General features: G+C 41.9%; 1 protein-coding gene across 2 annotated transcripts in view; it reads left to right on the top strand.

Annotated features, from left to right (window-relative positions):
• LOC131684849 (uncharacterized) overlaps positions 1-19221 on the top strand; it is a 732442-nt gene that overhangs the window by 304453 nt on the left and 408768 nt on the right. Inside the window, exon 2 of one of the 2 annotated variants that reach the window (XM_058968064.1) lies at positions 10282-10302. The exons of the other annotated variant lie outside the window; for it this stretch is intronic. The gene's annotated coding sequence lies outside the window, so the exon portion shown is untranslated. The remainder of the gene's footprint in view (positions 1-10281; positions 10303-19221) is intronic. 2 annotated transcript variants of the gene reach the window in all.

Here is a 19221-nt window from a genome sequence, read left to right as displayed (position 1 = left end):
CCTTCACAATAGACATGAATTGGACCAATCTTGGCCACCGGAGAACTGTTCCGGGAGAACCTAAGAAAATGTATATATTTTTCTATCATTCTAGCGATTTGGGTTCATAGCTTTACACGAAATGCGAAGTTCTTCCAATCATACGGTTCTAAAGCTCCCTCAAAGCCTTTCCGGCACCGGTTCCGTACGGATGGACATTTGACGCCATTTTGAAAATCAAGATGGCGGCTTCCGGTTACCACAAAACAGTGAAAACCACCATCAATATGGGTGTTATTTGAAAGAGAACGGTCAGCAAAAGCCGGAAATTGATAATTGACGCAAATTTGAAAAGCATTTCCGGTTTCCACAAAACAGTGAAAAGCATGATCAATATGGGTGTCATTCGAAAGGGAGTGGTCAATAGAAGACAGAAATTGATTTTTGACGCCATTTTCAAAACCAACATGGCGGCTTCCGGTTATCACAGTGCAGTGCAAATCACCACCAATAATGGCGTCATTGTAAAGCGCTAGCGATCAGCAAAAGCCGGAAAATGGTTTTTGACGCCAATTCGAAAACCAAAATGGCAGGTTCCTGTTCCAAAGAAACAGTGAAAACCGTCATCAATATGAGTGTCATTAGAAAAGAGATGGTCACTTGAAAACCAAGATGGCGGCTTCCGGTTACCACAAAACAGTGAAAACAACCATCAATATGGGTGTTATTTGAAAGAGCAAATTTATAATTGACGCCATTTTCAAAACCAAGATGGCGGTTTCCGGTTACCACAACAGTCAAAAGTATTGTCAATATGGGTGTCATTCGAAAGGGGGGGAATTGATTTTTTCGCCATTTTCTAAGCAAAGATAGCGGCTTCCGGTTTCCACAAAGCAATGAAAACCACCGTCAATAATGGTGTCATGGTAAAGCAACGAAAATTGGTTGTTTACGCCACTTGTAAAACCAAGATGGTGGCTTCCTGTTCCAAGGAAACAATTAAAACCATTGTCAGTATGGGTGGCATTTGAAATGGAGTGATCAGTAGAAGACGGGAATTGATGATTGACGCCATTTTGAAAACCAAGATGGCGGCTTCCGGTTTCCACAAAACAGTGAAGACTGTCATCAATATGGAAGTCCTTTGTGAGTGGATGGTCGGCAGATTAATTGACGCCATTTTGGAAAGCAAGATGGTGGTACCACAAAATAGTCAAAATCATCATCGGTATGGGTTTTATTTAGAAATGAACGGTCACCCAAGTAGCAATTTTTATTTCAACAACTATTTCACACCAACAATAAGTAAGTGCTGTTGTGACAGACAACTAAGTTTCTTCGTGAATCAAGGTACAGATTTAGACTGATTTTCAATATAGTTCAGCGAAACTTTTAAAACTTGCTCCCGTTTCGTAGTCATTACGATGCGAGAATAACCGAATTATAAATAAAAATAAATATGTGTGGATGTTTAACGACTGTGAAGATTTGTTTTGTTAACGAGTTTCGGCTAAGCAGTCAATAAAAACAGCAAAAACAACGTATTGCTTCAATGTCCGACGGTTTCGGTGATATATTTCACCTTTTTCAAGGAATCTATAATTATAATATCAGTATATTCGTTACATATGTTTCCGTTTGTCTGTGAAATTTTTTACTTACAGGAGCTGTGCGTTTTGTTGTTGTGTGTGTCTGTGTATCTAACATTGGTTGTCTAGTGTGTATGATTTCTAATGGCGTCCAGTAGTAGCTATTTCCGAGAATTAATGTCAATAATTATAATGGTCAAAAAAATTTGCGTGTTACTTACTGCATCTGTGTCATAAACTTTTTGCACGTCACTGTAATAAAGCTATCTCGCTAGTCTGATGTAAAGCTTTAGCACTTCTATCTTTTACCTACTAGTTCAGAGCTGTTCCGTTTTGGTTTTGTCTTTTCCCTTTTTTGTGTACTACTTGGTTTGACAGGTTTGGCTAGGCGGGTGTCTGCGTGTGTGGTGTCATCATGCTATAATGCTAGCTGTCAAACTTACTGTGTATGTTTTGGTTCTTGAGTGTGTGTATTATGCCAGCATAAATTGCGTTTAAACCTTCTGTGTCTGTTCGTTTGTTGCCACCGATAACAGCATCAAGTAAGTCCCGTAGGAAAAACCTGTTTTAATCCACCTTGCGATGCTATTGTGCCTTTCTCATTTTTCCAAACTATGACTCCATGGCTGGCAATGTTCAATATAATTGTGGAAATGTCTGTTACATTCTTAGTACACTTTGCACTAATACAAAAATGGCTAGCTAGCCACGAACTTGATGAGCTACATGTCGATAGTGGAACACTTGAAATAAAAAATATAATCTTTGATTTGCACTCATTTTAATACATCTTGCATCATTTTGATTTTGATTTTTTTATACAAATACAAATTATGTTCGGCTATGTTCGGGCATCTGTGTGCGGTTAGAAAGTATCATACCGATATGAGATGGCACGCACACAAGCGTATCGTTCAGCAATCAGCTGACTGATTATGGCACCACGTGTTTCATTTGTTTTGAAAAATAAAAAGGTGCAAATTTCCCAAACGAATCAAAATTCCGTGAAGAGAATCTATTGATCAGCTTGTGCTAACATGCCTGCATACAGTGATACAATTTCTAAGTAATCTGATATAACACATTCCAGTTACAAAAGATTTTGTCTTGCTCGCCAATGTAATGTTTTGATTTTGACGATGAAATAAAATATTCAGCATGTCCTTAAATGAAAAATTGCTGTGTAGTCGCACTTTTTAAGCCGTAACTCCAGAGCCGAAGTCACGGTTGTCAAACGGTGGAATAACAAAATTTTCACAAGTTTCCTATCTCATGCCTCCACGCGAGTCTAAGTCTATTGATGACATTTGGTCCTTAGACCGGCGACGACTGGGTGCTATCAGCCTTCTGCCGATAGTACCAGAATGAGAGGGTACGAACAGATCTAGTCGAGAAAACTTTGCCGTAAAAATGAATAGTTGATCGAAAATTAGCCCCAATACGACTAATCTGACTAGTGTCGATGATCACGGGTCAATACGTATTGAAAATTCGCCGCGTCTGTTTTCATGAACCTAATTTCAAGCTCCGCTATTGCTAACAAGCCCGTGTATCAGGTTAACAATTCTTTGTATTTCTCTTCAATGATCGTTATTATCGCTCGTATACGTGTGTTTAACAAATTATCCGATACGTAAAATAGGAAATACATACCTTGGTTTATAACATCTCACCCATACGTCTCCCAACCTTTGAACGGAACGGATCGTTATATTTCACAGTGGTGTTCGTTGTGTAAATTTCAGTGATTCAAGGTCATCCTTTGTTCGTTCGTTAGCTGCCATTCTGCTGGTGCCGGCAGAAAATCCAGTACATTGTTTTCGCTGGTGCGGAACAATCGACGTTGTTTGCAGATAAGTTTTGCTTTTTTTTTTTCCTCGTTTGCTTTCTTTCCTTTTCCCTACTTTTACTCTACCTTATAATCAAATAATAAGACACATTCCCGTTTATATAACGCTCTGCCCTCGTGCTTAAATGGCCGAGGGCGAAATACCATCTGATGTAATCATGGAAGTCCCTGATCCCCCTAATACTCGCATTGCTCCCCGTATAAAGCAGTACCCAGAAGGTTCCTCTGGGCCATGGGTGGTATATTTTCGGACCGGAGAGAAACCGGTTAATATATTAAAACTTTCTCGAGATCTGACTGCCAATTACCCGGCCGTAACTCAGATAACACGTGTTCGGGCAAACAAGATACGTGTTCTAGTGAATGATCTCGGCCAGGCAAACGCGATTGCTTGCTGTGAGCGCTTTACGCGGGAATTTAAAGCATACGTGCCTTGTGTGGCCTGTGAAATCGATGGGGTAGTGTCCGAACCGGGCCTGAAATGCGAAGAACTGTTGGAGCACGGGGTTGGCTGCTTTAAGGACCCCTCTCTTGAACAGATTAAGATCTTAGAATGCAAACAATTGTATACCGCAAACACCGAGGGAGGTAAGACTACCTACTCTCTATCAGGCTCGATTCGGGTGACATTCGCCGGGTCCTCTCTTCCCAACTACATCCTCCTTGACAAGGTTCGCCTACCAGTTCGCCTGTTCGTACCGCGGGTCATGAACTGCAGCAATTGCAAGCAGTTGGGCCACACAGCCACATATTGTGGAAATAAGAAACGATGCGGCAAATGCGAAGGAGAGCATGAGGATGACTCTTGCGACAAAGAAACTGAAAAGTGTATTTGCTGCGGGGGCCCTTCACATGCTCTTAAATCATGTCCTGCGTACAAGCAGCGCGGGGATAAAATTAAGCGCTCCCTTAAGGAACGCTCAAGGCGTTCTTATGCAGAAATGCTAAAGAATGCTTCGCCATCCGTCCTGTCCGAAAATCCCTATGCTGGTTTGGCTAACGTTGAGCAAGAATCTGACGACCCACGAGAGGGAACATCTTTGGTTAACCCAGGGGAATCCAGGAAGAGGAGAAATCCAGCCTCCCCTACATTGCCTCGTAAGGGTGCCAAGGTGTCGTCCACTCAGAGTGCGCCATCTACAACCAATAAATCCAACGGAAGTGATGCACAAAAGCCGAAGCAATTTGCTCCAGGACTTGGAAATATTAATTCTAACAAGGAGTACCCACCACTTCCAGGGACATCCAAAACCCCAAGTGTCCCCTTTTTTCAAACAGATACTCAGTCCAGTAGCGGACTAATGAAATTTTCTGACATAGTGGACTTAATTTTCACAGCTTTCAATGTTACTGATCCTCTTAAAAGCCTTCTGATACGTTTTCTCCCTATAGTGCAAACATTTTTGAAGCAGTTGACTACTAAATGGCCCCTCCTTGCAGCGATCGTATCCTTCGATGGCTAAGTCATCGAACGAGGTCACCGATTCGATCACTGTTCTACAGTGGAATAGCAGAAGTATCCTCCCGAAAATCGATTCCTTTAAATTTTTACTAAATAGTTTAAAATGTGATGCTTTCGCATTATGTGAAACTTGGTTAACTTCCGATATAAATCTCAACTTCCACGACTTTAATATAATTCGTCTGGATCGAGAAAACCCCTATGGAGGAGTACTTTTGGGGATCAAAAAGTGCTATTCTTTCAACCAAATTAACCTCCCTTCGACACCAGGCATTGAAATTGTCGCTTGTCAAGTTTTAATCAAAGGTAAAGACCTTTGCATTGCTTCCATCTACATTCCTCCTAGAGCCTCGGTAGGGCACCGAACGCTTTGTAATATCACGGAATCCTTACCGGCACCGCGGCTAGTTCTGGGAGACTTTAACTCGCACGGTACGGTAATGGGCTGTCTTCATGATGATAATAGATCAACATTAATCCAAGATCTTTGCGATAATTTCAACATGACCATCTTAAACACGGGAGAAATGACGCGGATTCCTACACCACCAGCACGCGCAAGCGCGTTGGATTTGTCGCTTTGCTCGACATCGCTACAGTTAGATTGCATGTGGAAGGTGATCCCTGATCCCCACGGTAGCGATCATTTGCCTATCGTGATTTCAATTGCTAACGGTTCAAGACCATCGGAAACAATCAATGTCTCATATGACCTCACACGGCACATTGATTGGAAGAGTTACGCGACCGCGATATCCGTTAAAATCGAATCCACTCAAGAACTTCCTCCGGAGGAAGAGTACAGGTTTTTGGCTGGCTTGATTCTCGACAGTGCGAATCAAGCTCAGACTAAACCAGTACCCAGCGCGAATACCCATGGACGGTCTCCCACCCTGTGGTGGGATAAAGAGTGCTCAGAGCTGTACGCGGAAAAGTCCACTGCATATAAGGCCTTCCGGGAAGACGGGTTACCCGCTAGCTATCAACAGTACGCGTCGTTAGAAAGGCGAATGAAGAGTCTAATGAAAGCCAAAAAACGCAGTTATTGGCGCCGGTTCGTCGACGGGTTAACGAGAGAAACAGCGATGAGCACTCTTTGGGGTACGGCTCGACGTATGCGTAACCGTAATAGTACCAACGAGAACGTGGAATATTCAAACCGTTGGATATTCGCTTTCGCCAAGAAGATCTGTCCGGACTCTGTCCCGGTACAGAAAACGTGCCGCGCCGCGTCTCCTCACGATACCGCGAACGAAACACCGTTTTCAATGGTGGAGTTCTCACTTGCTCTCTTATCGTGCAACAATAACGCCCCAGGGTTAGACAGAATCAAATTCAACTTGCTGAAGAATCTGCCTGACACAGCAAAAAGGCGCTTGTTGAATTTATTTAACAAGTTTCTTGAGGGTAACATTGTCCCTTATGAATGGAGGCAAGTGAAGGTCATCGCCATCCAAAAACCAGGAAAACCAGCCTCCGACCACAACTCGTATCGGCCGATTGCAATGCTGTCCTGTATTCGGAAGTTATTCGAGAAAATGATCTTGTTCCGCCTCGACAATTGGGTTGAAGCAAATGGCTTACTGTCAGATACACAATTTGGCTTCCGCAAAGGCAAAGGGACGAACGATTGCCTTGCGTTGCTTTCTACAGAAATCCAAATGGCCTATGCTAACAAAGAGCAGATGGCATCAGTCTTCTTGGATATTAAGGGGGCTTTTGACTCAGTTTCTATCAACATTCTGTCAGAGAAGCTGCACCAGCATGGTCTTTCGCCAATTTTAAATAACTTTTTGCTAAACCTGTTGTCTGAAAAGCACATGCACTTTTCGCATGGCGATTTAACAACATCGCGATTTAGCTACATGGGTCTTCCCCAGGGCTCATGTCTAAGCCCCCTGCTCTACAATTTCTACGTGAACGACATTGACGATTGTCTTGCCAATTCATGCACGCTAAGGCAACTTGCAGACGACGGGGTGGTCTCTGTTACAGGGCCCAAAGCTGCCGACTTGCAAGGACCATTACAAAATACCTTGGACAATTTGTCTGCTTGGGCTCTTCAGCTGGGTATTGAGTTCTCCACGGAGAAAACTGAGTTGGTTGTTTTTTCTAGGAAGCGTGAGCCGGCGCAACTCCAGCTTTTATTGATGGGTGCAACGATCAACCAGGTTTTCACATTTAAATATCTCGGGGTCTGGTTCGACTCTAAAGGTACCTGGGGATGTCACATTAGGTATCTGAAACAGAAATGCCAACAAAGGATAAATTTTCTCCGAACAATAACTGGAACATGGTGGGGTGCTCACCCAGGAGACCTGATCAGGTTGTACCAAACAACGATATTGTCGGTGATGGAGTACGGGTGTTTCTGTTTCCGCTCCGTTGCGAACATACACTTCATCAAACTGGAGAGAATCCAGTATCGTTGCTTGCGCATTGCCATGGGTTGCATGCACTCGACCCATACGATGAGTCTCGAAGTGCTGGCGGGCGTTCTTCCGCTAAAAAATCGATTTTGGGAACTCTCATATCGATTGCTCATCCGATGCGACATTCTGAACCCGTTGGTAATTCAAAATTTCGAGAGGCTCGTCGAGCTTAATTCTCAAACCCGTTTTATGTCCTTGTACTTCGACTACATGGCACAGAGCATCAATCCTTCTTCGTACAATCCCAACCGTGTCCGTTTCCTAGATACTTCTGATTGTACTGTATTCTTCGACACATCCATGAAGGAAGAGATTCGTGGAATCCCGGACCATATACGCCCGCAGGTGATCCCCAATATATTTTATAATAAATTCCGAGAAGTCGACTGCGACAAAATGTTTTACACTGACGGATCAAATCTCGATGGGTCCACTGGCTTTGGTATCTTCAACAATACTATCACCGCTTCATTCAAGCTCAATGATCCCGCTTCAGTTTACGTCGCAGAGTTAGCTGCAATTCAGTACACCCTTGGGATCATCGACACTCTGCCCACAGATCACTACTTCATCGTTTCGGACAGCCTCAGCTCTATCGAGGCTCTTCGTGCGGTGAAGCCTAAAAAGCAACTCCCGTATTTTCTGGGGATGATACAGGAGTCCTTGTGTACGTTATCTGAAAAATCTTATCAGATTACCTTTGTTTGGGTCCCCTCTCATTGTTCTATCCCGGGCAATGAAAAGGCCGACTCATTAGCAAAGGTGGGCGCATTAAATGGTGACATATACGAAAGACCAATCTGCTTCAACGAATTTTTTAGTATTTGTCATCAGAGGACGCTCAACAGTTGGCAAACCTCGTGGAGCAATGGGGAACTTGGACGATGGCTACATTCGATTATCCCAAAGGTATCAACGAAGCCTTGGTTCGGGGGGATGGATGTGGGTCGGGATTTTATTCGCGTAATGTCCCGACTTATGTCCAATCACTACACCATGGATGCGCATTTGCGGCGTATTGGGCTTGCGGAGAGTAGTCTGTGCGCTTGTGACGAGGGCTATCACGACATCGAACACGTTGTCTGGGTATGCGCCGGGTATTGTGACGCCAGGTCTCAGTTAAAGGAATCCCTTCGGGCCCGAGGTAGACCACCCAATGTCCCAGTCCGAGATATACTGGCAAATCGTGATTTCCCCTATATGTCCCTTATTTATACCTTCATAAAAACGATAAATATCCCAATTTAGCCCCTCTCTTTTATTTCTCGTTTTTAGAGTTTCCTCCTGCCTTGTGGAACCGATCAGCTCCAGAGTGCCACTATGTAACCGCCGTCGCCCTTACCACTACGCCTGCATAGAAGGAAACTGAAGCGAGAGCGACTCGAGGTCCGATGACTTTTGAAGGATTCCCCGCGGGTCCGAAGAATACCATCCGCCAATCCGGTACTCGACGACTTACTAGACTGAGGCGCAAATTTGTTTCGCTGATCCCCCTTACCCCCCCCCCCCTTTGAGCGAAAGTTGCAAGTTTTGCTCTTCTTTCCCTGTCTCTCCCCTGTCCTTGACACAACTGCTGCTACACAGATGCGGAAATAAGCCACCCTCTGAATATCTTGACCAAGCATAAGTTTTAGTTAAAAAATTCAAATTAGTATTCTGTATTCCTAGTTTTAAGATAGCTATAATTTTTACTCTTTATTGAAACTCTTGTCCTCCATCTTGTAAATAGAATTGAATCCCTAGTTTTAAGATTTCTGTGAAGTTTCTCATAAATATTTGTTCCCCCTTTTGGGTACTAAACTATATTGTTAGTTTTAAGACAACCGTAAAATATTTCGTAAAATACTATTACTCCCCCTCTTGTATATCAAAGTGAATCCCTTGTTTTAAATTTTTTCATGAAAAAATCTTTTGGCCCTCTCTTGTATATTGAATCTTATTTCTAGTCTTAAGATGGCTGTAAATTTTTTTTTCCTTTGTAAAAAAAATATTTCAACATTGTAACCTCCTAGTTTTAAGATATCCAAAATGTAAAAACATAAGCATTTGGCACCGCCAAGCTAACGCATTTGTGCCTATCAAATAAACGAAATGAATAAAAAAAAAAAAACATCTCGCGCTATCATAACTCTTTGTCTATATAAGGTGTTATCACTCGGTAGTTTTCAAGCCAATAAATATATCGTAGAGAAGAAGTAGCAAATTCCGTCTAAATGCTGTTGCAATAAATAGTGATCCGGCCCATTACGCAGATAAGATTAGCTTACCTAAGCAATACTCCCACGGTCGGCACGTATTAACAAATAACAAAAATGCTACAATGACAAAAAGAACTATAATGACAGCAAGAACTACACAGACTTCTAAGACGAAAAGTAACAGAAAGAAGGTAAAGGAGACCAGGAAGAGGAAAAACCAAAAAAACATGAGATAGAAAAAAATAAAAGAAATCAAATGTACTATTAAGCCGAAAACGACAAAAAAAGAGACAAAAGGAAAAATAAGACGCAAAAGACAAAACAAAGCGACTAAATGACGAAAAGACAACAAAATAAACTGGCAAAAAAACGAAACGACAAAAAGATAAAATGACAAAAAGATGGTTTTTTTTAACAAACAGATAAAAAGAGAGATAGATAAAAAGACAAAAACACAAATAGACAGAACAATAAAAAAACAAAACAGAAACACAAAAAGACAAATTGAATAAAGATAACAATATCAATAGACTCAAAAACTACAAAAATTCAAATCTCCGTAAGAACCAACGTGACTTTAAATATACTTTAAAATTCGTATGAGCTCTACTTAGAAAGCAATTTCTGAACATTTTTTAAGCTGCTTAAGCCAAAAGTCCAAGCTTACTAAGGTCATTAACTAAGACGAAAAAAATAGCATGAATTTTATTCAAATATCGTGAGATTCTTCACAGAAAATGATAATCTAAATTGACTTTTCTTTTTATTTCAGGTATGATGGCCGCGCAAACAGGTATTGTTATAAAATATTCTTGTAGGGTAAAGTGCCTATTTTCACGATACTAAGCAAGGTGCCTTTACTAATTCGTTAATTTCTCGCTCTACAATCAATGGAATGTGTAAAAATTGACATCAACAGCTGTTTCATTGTTAAGAACCAATATAATAACACAAATGCGCTAAAAACAGTAAAATTCTCGTGTTTGAGCACAACGGAAACTCGAATCGACTGCCCCTATTGTTGCGCTACCATTTGACTCAATGCGTTGAACAAAGATGACAGACACTGCTCTAACCAACGGCTTCAAATGATTAGGGTGAAAATAGAAACATGGCGCAAATGGACTCATCACCCTATAAAACAAAGAATGTAAAACAAAAAACCAAGGTACTGGTGTTACCTAGTAGGTTGATATCTCTATTATTTTGCTCCGGACAAACCCAGCCTGGTGGCCGTATGACATCTGTCATACAAAGTAAGGCTTTTCAGTGAAATTGATGCTTATTTTGGGCCGCTCAAAATTATTTCATATTCTTGTTGCGAAAATAATCGATAGCTTTTATGTGTTATTTCAGGTTGTTTACTACTCTTAATTATTTTTCCCAAATTTTTTGGTGCTTTTCCTTTCACCAGTTTGTTTTCTGAAAAGATAGTGTTTAAATTAAGTATGTGTTGTAGGGGAGTGGACGTAGCGTATGGATAAATCGATTGCCTTGTACGCAGCGCACCTGGGTTCGAGTCCCGACCCCGCACATAGGGTTAGAAAATTTTTTCTAACCCGAAGAGGCGAATGACCTTAAGGTTAAAACCTCTATAATTGAAATAAAAAAAAGTATGTGTTGTGACCGATTACACCGCTGTCGGCTCTCCGAATTTACCTTCGAATGACGAGGCTACTGTTCTCCTGGGTACACAAGTGGTTCAGATGACAGGTATGCTCCGACACAAGGACGCAAGTAGGTTTTGATTCGGCGAAAAGAAGAACCAGCTGATTATAGTGTTTGACTTTCAAGATTTACGGGTTTTTTTTTCAATTTGTTTATTTGATAAGGCACGTATGCGTAAGCTTGAAGGTGCCATTTTTCATTGTTTTACATTTTGAATTTCTTAAAACTAGGGGGTTACACATTTCAATATTATTTTGTTTTACACAATGAAACTAAAAAAAAACTTTACAGCTAACTTATACATATAAAAGAGGGTATAATATAATATTCGTAAGATTTGGGGGACGGGTCATTTTGTGTGTTCTTTTTATAGTAATTCACTTTATGATTTTTAGAAGGGAGATTGTAGGAGATATTAATTATTAACTAAGCGGAACATTTTACAAGCTTATTAACTAGAAATAACTAGAGAGAGTGGTTCAAGATTAGGGGGAATTAATTAGGGCTATTTTAAAGTAGTGGTACTGGTGTGCATTTCTTAACGAGATTAAATATTGATCAACTAAAACTAGAAGATAGGTTTTGGGAAGATATTCAAGGGGAGAAGGGGGTGAAGTCATACATCTGTGTATCAGAGACATGGAAGGGAGGGTGGACAAGGCTGAAGGGGGGGGGGGGGAGATATAAACTTTCAGTTTCCGGCATCAGGAATTAACGGACAGGATTACAGATTCGAACGGATTGATCAACTAAAACAAGAAGATAGGGGGGCACATAAGTTTTGGGAAGATATTCAAGGGGAGAAGGGGTGAAGTCATACATCTGTGTATCAGAGACATGGGAGAGAGGGTGGACAAGGCTGAACGGGGGGGGGGGATATAAACTTTCAGTTTCCGGCATCAGGAATCAACGGCCAGGATTATAGATTCGAACGGATGTATCAAGTATTGGGACGCCGGGCGGTTTTCCTCGAGCCGGCAGGGGTTCCTCCAGACGATTTCGTAGCACGGCTCAGATACGGATCGGAAGCACACCGCGCTGCGCGTGTGATGTTGTACTGTAGATCTCGTGTTGTTGGTTCATTCGACAGATGTTTTGTCTCGTCTTGGAGTCGTATCAAACCATCGTTGGGGTACGGTAGGCGGAAGAGGGCACTTCTGGGAATGATAAGAGAAAAGATAGGGGCATTTAAATTTGGATATTGATGGTTTTGAGGAACGTGTATTTAAGGGACATGTAGAGAATATCGCGGCTTGCTAGTACATCTCGAACCGGGACATTGGGTGATCTTCCTCGGGCCCGAAGGGAATCGAATAGTTGAGATCTGGCAGAACAGTACTCGGTGCATGCCCAGACAACATGTTCGATTTCGTGATAACCGTTACCACAAGCGCAGATACCGCTATCCACGAGCCCAATACGCCGGAGATGTGCGTCCAGCGTGTAGTGATTGGACATGAGCCGAGACATCACGCGAATGAAATCCCGACCCACATCCATCCCCCTGAACCAAGGTTTCGTCGATACCTTAGGGATTATCGAATGTAGCCACCTTCCCAGTTCACCATTGCTCCATGAAGTTTGCCAACTTTCGAGGGTTCTCTGATGAGTGATACTGAAAAATTCGCTGAAGCTAATTGGTCTTTCATATATGTCACCTTGTAAAGCGCCCGCCTTAGCTAAAGAGTCCGCTTCTTCATTACCTGGAATGGAGCAATGCGAGGGAACCCAAACTAAGGTAATCTTGTACGATCTTACAGACAAAGCACGCAGGCGCTCCCAGATTTTCCCCAGAAAATATGGAATGTGCTTTCTAGGTTTCATTGAACGGAGAGCCTCGATTGAGCTGAGGCTATCCGAGACAATAAAGTAATGATCGGTGGGCAAAGTATCAATGATCCCAAGGGTATACTGAATAGCAGCAAGTTCTGCGACGTAAACTGAAGCAGGATCATTGAGTTTGAATGAGGCGGTGAGGTTTTGATTGAATATACCGAAGCCAGTGGAGCCGTCGAGGCTTGACCCGTCGGTGTAAAACATCTTGTTGCAGTCGACTTCTCGAAATTTACTATGAAAGATGCTTGGGATCACTTGCGGACGTATGTGATCCGGGATTCCACGAATCTCGTCTTTCATGGATGTGTCGAAGAATACAGTTGAATCAGAAGCATGAAAGAGATTGACACGGTTGGGATAGTATGAAGAAGGATTGATATTTTGTGCCATGTAATCGAAGTACAAGGACATAAATCGGGTTTGAGAATTGAGCTCGACAAGCCTTTCGAAATTTGCAATTATTAACGGGTTCAAGATATCGCATCGGATGAGCAATCGATATGAGAGTTCCCAAAATCGATTTTTCAGCGGAAGGACGCCCGCCAGCACTTCCAAACTCATCGTATGTGTCGAGTGCATGCAACCCAAAGCAATACGCAAACAACAATATTGGATTCGCTCTAGTTTGATGAAATGTATGTTCGCAGCGGAGCGGAAACAGAAACTCCCGTACTCCATCACCGACAATATTGTTGTTTGGTACAGCCTGATCAGGTCTCCTGGGTGGGCACCCCACCATGTTCCGGTTATTGTACAGAGAAAGTTGATCCTTTGCTGGCACTTCTGTTTCAGATACCTAATGTGACATCCCCAGGTTCCTTTAGAGTCGAACCAGACCCCGAGATATTTGAAAGTTGAAACCTGAGCAATAGTTTGACCCATTAATTGAAGCTGTAGTTGCGCTGGCTCACGCTTCCTTGAAAATACGACTAGCTCAGTTTTCTCCGTGGAGAAAAGATTTACGGTGATTAATACAGTTAACACCCGTTTTTATCAGCCCCTTGGTGAGTTTTCGGCTGATAAAACCGGGACATTGATAAAATCGTGACATATATTTTTCTTTCTTTTTAGGAAACCGAAGCTCTTAAAATATTTATCTTTGGTTCCTAGATATAGCCTCAGAACCTTTCTCGATTATTTAGGTTAAACTTCGCTTGAGGAGGTCTGACAGTGCAAAATAAAAAAAAAATATAATTTTTTTTGTTTTGCATATTTCGGATCTCTAAGATAAGAAAAATATGCTCCAAAAAGGATTTACTCGAATTCAACTTGGTTCGTCTGCTAGAGCCCATCAAACTACCAACTATCAATTTGCATATGAGCCTGATAAAATCGGGTCAAAAAGCTGATAAAATCGGGGGTAGATAAAATCAGGGACTGATAAAATCGGGTCTTCACTGTATAGCCTGTACCAGTTGATTTAAAACATGCACTTTATTGACAAAAAGTGTTTTACATTCCGTTCACCATCAATTTGTGGTGTTGACTGCAGAGCTGTTGTACCAGTTACTACTACAGTACAAATGTCAGAGATCAATAATTCAAGGGTCACCTTGTTGATAACTTTTTCACAGTCTGTTCAACAATAAAACACTTCTCGATGTGGATAGTATAAGTCCCAGTATAATAAATAAAAAATATTTCAAATTTAAACGAAACCCAACCCCTCGAAACACGCCCGAATATGTAACGCTAAAGACCGTGGAAGCAACGAAACATTGTTCAGAAAGGCGCAAGTCACGAATAAAATTAAACTCTCGATTAAATACGCACAATTTCACCCAGAGTAAAACCGTCGCCAGAAATGCCAAACCATTTAACAAATTGGCACACGATGTCGTTTCACTGTCTCTGGTGTGATGCTTCGCATCGTACAACGGCGAAAAGTGACTGACTGACCGCATCCGACAGGGTGTAACCGTAATAAATCAACAGAAGTTCAGTTCTCTTGTCCGCAGATCCGAGAGACAAACAACGGTGGCAGCAGACAAGTAGCGTGGTGTGGTCGCTGGTAGCACAATGGATGTTGGTTTTACCCTTGGGACGACATCCTCACTAGGAACAAAACAAAAATAAAAAAAACAAATGGTCGTCGAGCGTGACAATATGTTGACTTCGTCCAACCCACCCACCAACCGGAATCAGCCACCGCCCGCCACCGGGGTAGCGAACAAAACGATTGCCAAGAGTGGCACGAGCACTCGCCCGGCATCCGGTGGTTTTCAGTGCTACTTTTACGAATATCTTGGCATTCCGAAAAAGGCACCGCATTCACTCACCCATCACCTGTCGTCTGCCGTTTATTGGAACGGACCAGAAGTTATGGCAATATCCTTTATTCAAATGAAGTCGCTTTTTCAAAGTACGAATTAGCACGCAGCACTTGTTGAGTGCCGGCCATCACCTGCCAGGTGATCCACTCCGGAAAGTCGGTGTACAGGAAACGGAAGCTTCGGAAGCGTGCGAAAGCAGCACAAGTAGGTCAATGCGCGTGGCGCTAGCAAAGGGAAGGACACCACCATCAGTCGCCGCCCGTGTGCAGTCGGTTAAAATGGTCCCACAAACAAAACAGCGCGCGGTTATGCGGGAGTTTTTCACACTGCTGGAAAAGTGTGCCACGTTGCAGCATGCGGTCACAATGAATATCTATTTTCTTTGGGTCAGTACTTTCGGAGCTGCGGCCAAGGAGAATTAGAAGCACGCGATGCGATTAAGTCGAACGATGCCAAAAGGCTGATTAAGCTACATTAGTGTAATTGCTGGCGACAATGGGATACGGTGAAATGTAGTTTTGTCAGAGAATTTAAATGCTACCCTATCTTGGCTATCCTGTTTAAAAAATCAATAACACTATTGAGGATTTTTTCAATCACATCCAAGAACATCGGAAGGTTCATTTCTCCGTTGAGAAAAAATGCCGACATCCAATTTTTTTTTACTGCCGAGTACTTACTTCCTACATACACTGTCAAGTTTATGACCCAATTCTACATGCTGGCACAAAAATGCCACCATGGACTATAATATATTAGTTCAGAGTGCGGTACTAGAGAAAAAAGAGAGTTTGCAATTTCCCTTTGGCATGCAGCAAAAAAAACTCAAAAGGATGGCCGTTTTCAATAGATGCTTGAAAAATGATCCTAGAGAAGCTGTCATCGGCAGAATAAATTGACGATGCCATTACTTCAAGCAGTGAAGCGCTATGACGCTAATGGGAAAGAACTAAAAACGTTTGTTAATTATGTGTCCTGAAAAAAGAAATTTAAATACCTTTGCTGCCTCGGTAATGAGAAATCCTATCAAAGACACGACAGAAAAGGAAAATTATTATAACCTATGCGATGCATTCAAATCAACCCACCAAATACCATTTCGGTTCAATTACTCACACTCTTACAGAGTAAAGCAAAAAAAACCGCTACCCGAGATTGGATAATTGCTTTTCCTGCCAGAAAGCAATCACGCAACACCATCGGAATTCTGATGAAAATTTTATCTCTTTGCTGCTAGATTCTCGTTTTCCCTTCGCCGTCGGTTTTAGGATATAGAACCGACAATAGAATCTCCTTATGGTCCCTGCTGGGTAGGGTAAGACCATAATAATTCATTGAACCAATTTTGGCTTCTGGTCGGCTTCCGCAAGCACCAGATTATCAGCTACGCACCGTCTCCCGGGTATTCAGCGATCGTTAGCACAACGAGAGCGGTGCCATTTTCTTACCAAATTTATTCATTAAATTGCTATACATAATGACGTTCATTTTTCCAGGACGTCTTAAAGTCAAATTAGGGCTCACATAGCGGGTCAGTGGTAAACGGCGATGTCACAGCTGAAGTGAGGAAATATCAATTAAGATGACAATCTCCGGGCGGTGTTTGGTCACGTTCCGAAATTGATCCCTAATTGGCAGTGTACGTTAAAGAAGAAGCATCGGTTGCGGTTAAATGGCACGATCGAAACGGTATTAGGAGGCGAGTTGTCGAAGCTGTCACTCGAGTTTGGTTCAATGCTTGCTCTCGTTTAAATTAATAGGGGTGGAGAATGAATACCGAAAAATGTAGAAATAATGTCGTCATTGCTACTAAGAGTTGGTTATGCCACTCCCAAACTGCGTGTTAAATTTAGTGGTTCTTTGTTTTCAGTGAAGAATTTAATTTTGTATTTTATATTATTTTATAGAAAAAATAAACAACTTCCTAAAAGAAAAAGAAAATGCTCCTACTCAAATAACAATCTAAATTAATTCTAGATAACAGAATGCGAATTACGTCAGTTCACGGCATATCTGTATAGCTCTTAGTTCCGATGACAAAAATACCAAAACGTCCTGACTCCTGCGGTAGAAGACACACGGTTCACGGAAAATACGTGTTCTCAAATTGGTGAATAAAGTGCCATGAATTCTGGAACAATCATCTTTATGCGTTACGAAAACAGGACCACTTAGTAACGCCTGCACAACGCTTTGCTTTTATTAAGAACATTATTTGTTTTTGTTTTGTAAACTTCAGTTACGGTTTCCGCCATGTCATTACCAAATCGATTTTCTGTACGTGTATCAAGAGGTTTGGGAACATTAGTTTACAAAATCAATACAGTCTGAATATTTTCTAGTGAACTATTTCACGAAGCTCGGAATTTTACTCATGAATCCATTCAGTCCTTGTGAACTAATTCATGGTTCCTAATATTTTATTTACGATCCAATATCCGTGCTAGTGAAATAGTTCACAGAATCATGGTATATTATTCATGTATTTGTGAACTGGCTCATGATTCCTTGTATAGTAATAGTCACGACTGGAATCAGGAATCAGTAGCGTCTGGCTCAAATGCCACGTTCCCCATGTTGATCGGTGATTTGTGCCTTGCCAAGAATCGTCTTTTCATCATTTTCTTGATGAAAAGACGATTCTTGGAAGTGGTAAGGTTAGGGGTAGGGAAAATAACGACACAGAACAATTAAAACAGAGCATTCTGCACCTCCGGAGGTGCTACAATAGCAGGAATTAAACTTCCATCCAGGGATTTAGAAATTTTATTTAAGCATTGAGCAGAGATATCAACACCCCGAGGGGATATTGAAATAACTGAACGATAACACTCCCGAAGAGATATTGTCATTCAAATACGGCTAAAACTGTAGCTTTTTACCACACTGGGTTAGGAACAATAGCATATCCTTCAGTTTCAGCTCTCTGTACAGAGGTTCGTCTATGTATGGAGAACCAAAAATCCGGACACGTAACTGCATTACTACAGGGTATGTACATATCAAATGGTATGATGCTCCGTAACCGGATTCGCAAAGATCACATGAATAACACTCAGCGCGCTGAATAGTAGCCATGTGATTATTGAGTTTGCAATGTCCAGTCAGTGCCCTGACTAGAATACTGCAGTTGTGCTTGGAAAAATGCAACAAATTCTTTGACATTTTCGGACTCACATCCGGCAGAAAAGTCCTTGTTTGAAAGCAAGTTTGCAAGCTTTGCCAGTGGTTGGCATGTTCGGATGCAGCTCAAGAGCGAATCTTGTGCTATATCCAACTTACCGTCAGTGGTAGAACTGGTTCTGGACCAACGAAGTCAGTCGCAGCACCAGCTCTAGCCAATTCGTCCGCCCATTCATTTCCAGTAATACCGGAATGACCGGGTACCCATAGAAGGCAGATAGCATTTGAAATGCTAAGTTCTTCGATTTGGGTTCGACATGCGATCTCGAATCTGCCGAACTAAGTGCTTTCAGGGCAGCCTGGCTGTCAGAGCAAATATAGATTCTTTTATCGCAAATTCCCTGTTGAAGTGACGATTGTACGCCACACAGAATCGCGAAGATTTCTGCGTGGAATATGATACAGTATCTACCAAGCAAATGAGATTGGTTTAATCTCATTTCATGACAATAGACACCAGCACCGGCTCGGCCCTCCAACAAAGAACCGTCAGTATAACAAACTACGTATTCTTCAAGTTGTCGCTCCATCCAGCCAGACAGCTATTCCTCGCGAAGAGTCACATTGAAAGTTATAAATGGAAAACTACATGTGAGTGCAAGGTCAGTGGGAGCAAGTGTGTACTCATCCCAAGTAACCATTTGGGGCCACAGTCTTATGTGGCTAGTTGCACTATCTATTAGGGTATTGTACGAGAGCCCAGTAACTTTAAGACGGTATGAACAAGAAAGTGCTTCTTGTTTCAGAAACCC

Source organism: Topomyia yanbarensis, chromosome 2 (genome assembly GCF_030247195.1).
Source record: "Topomyia yanbarensis strain Yona2022 chromosome 2, ASM3024719v1, whole genome shotgun sequence".
NCBI classification, from domain to species: Eukaryota; Metazoa; Arthropoda; class Insecta; order Diptera; family Culicidae; genus Topomyia; species Topomyia yanbarensis.
Note: the sequence above shows the minus strand (reverse complement) of the source record. Positions and strands in the feature narration are given on the sequence as shown.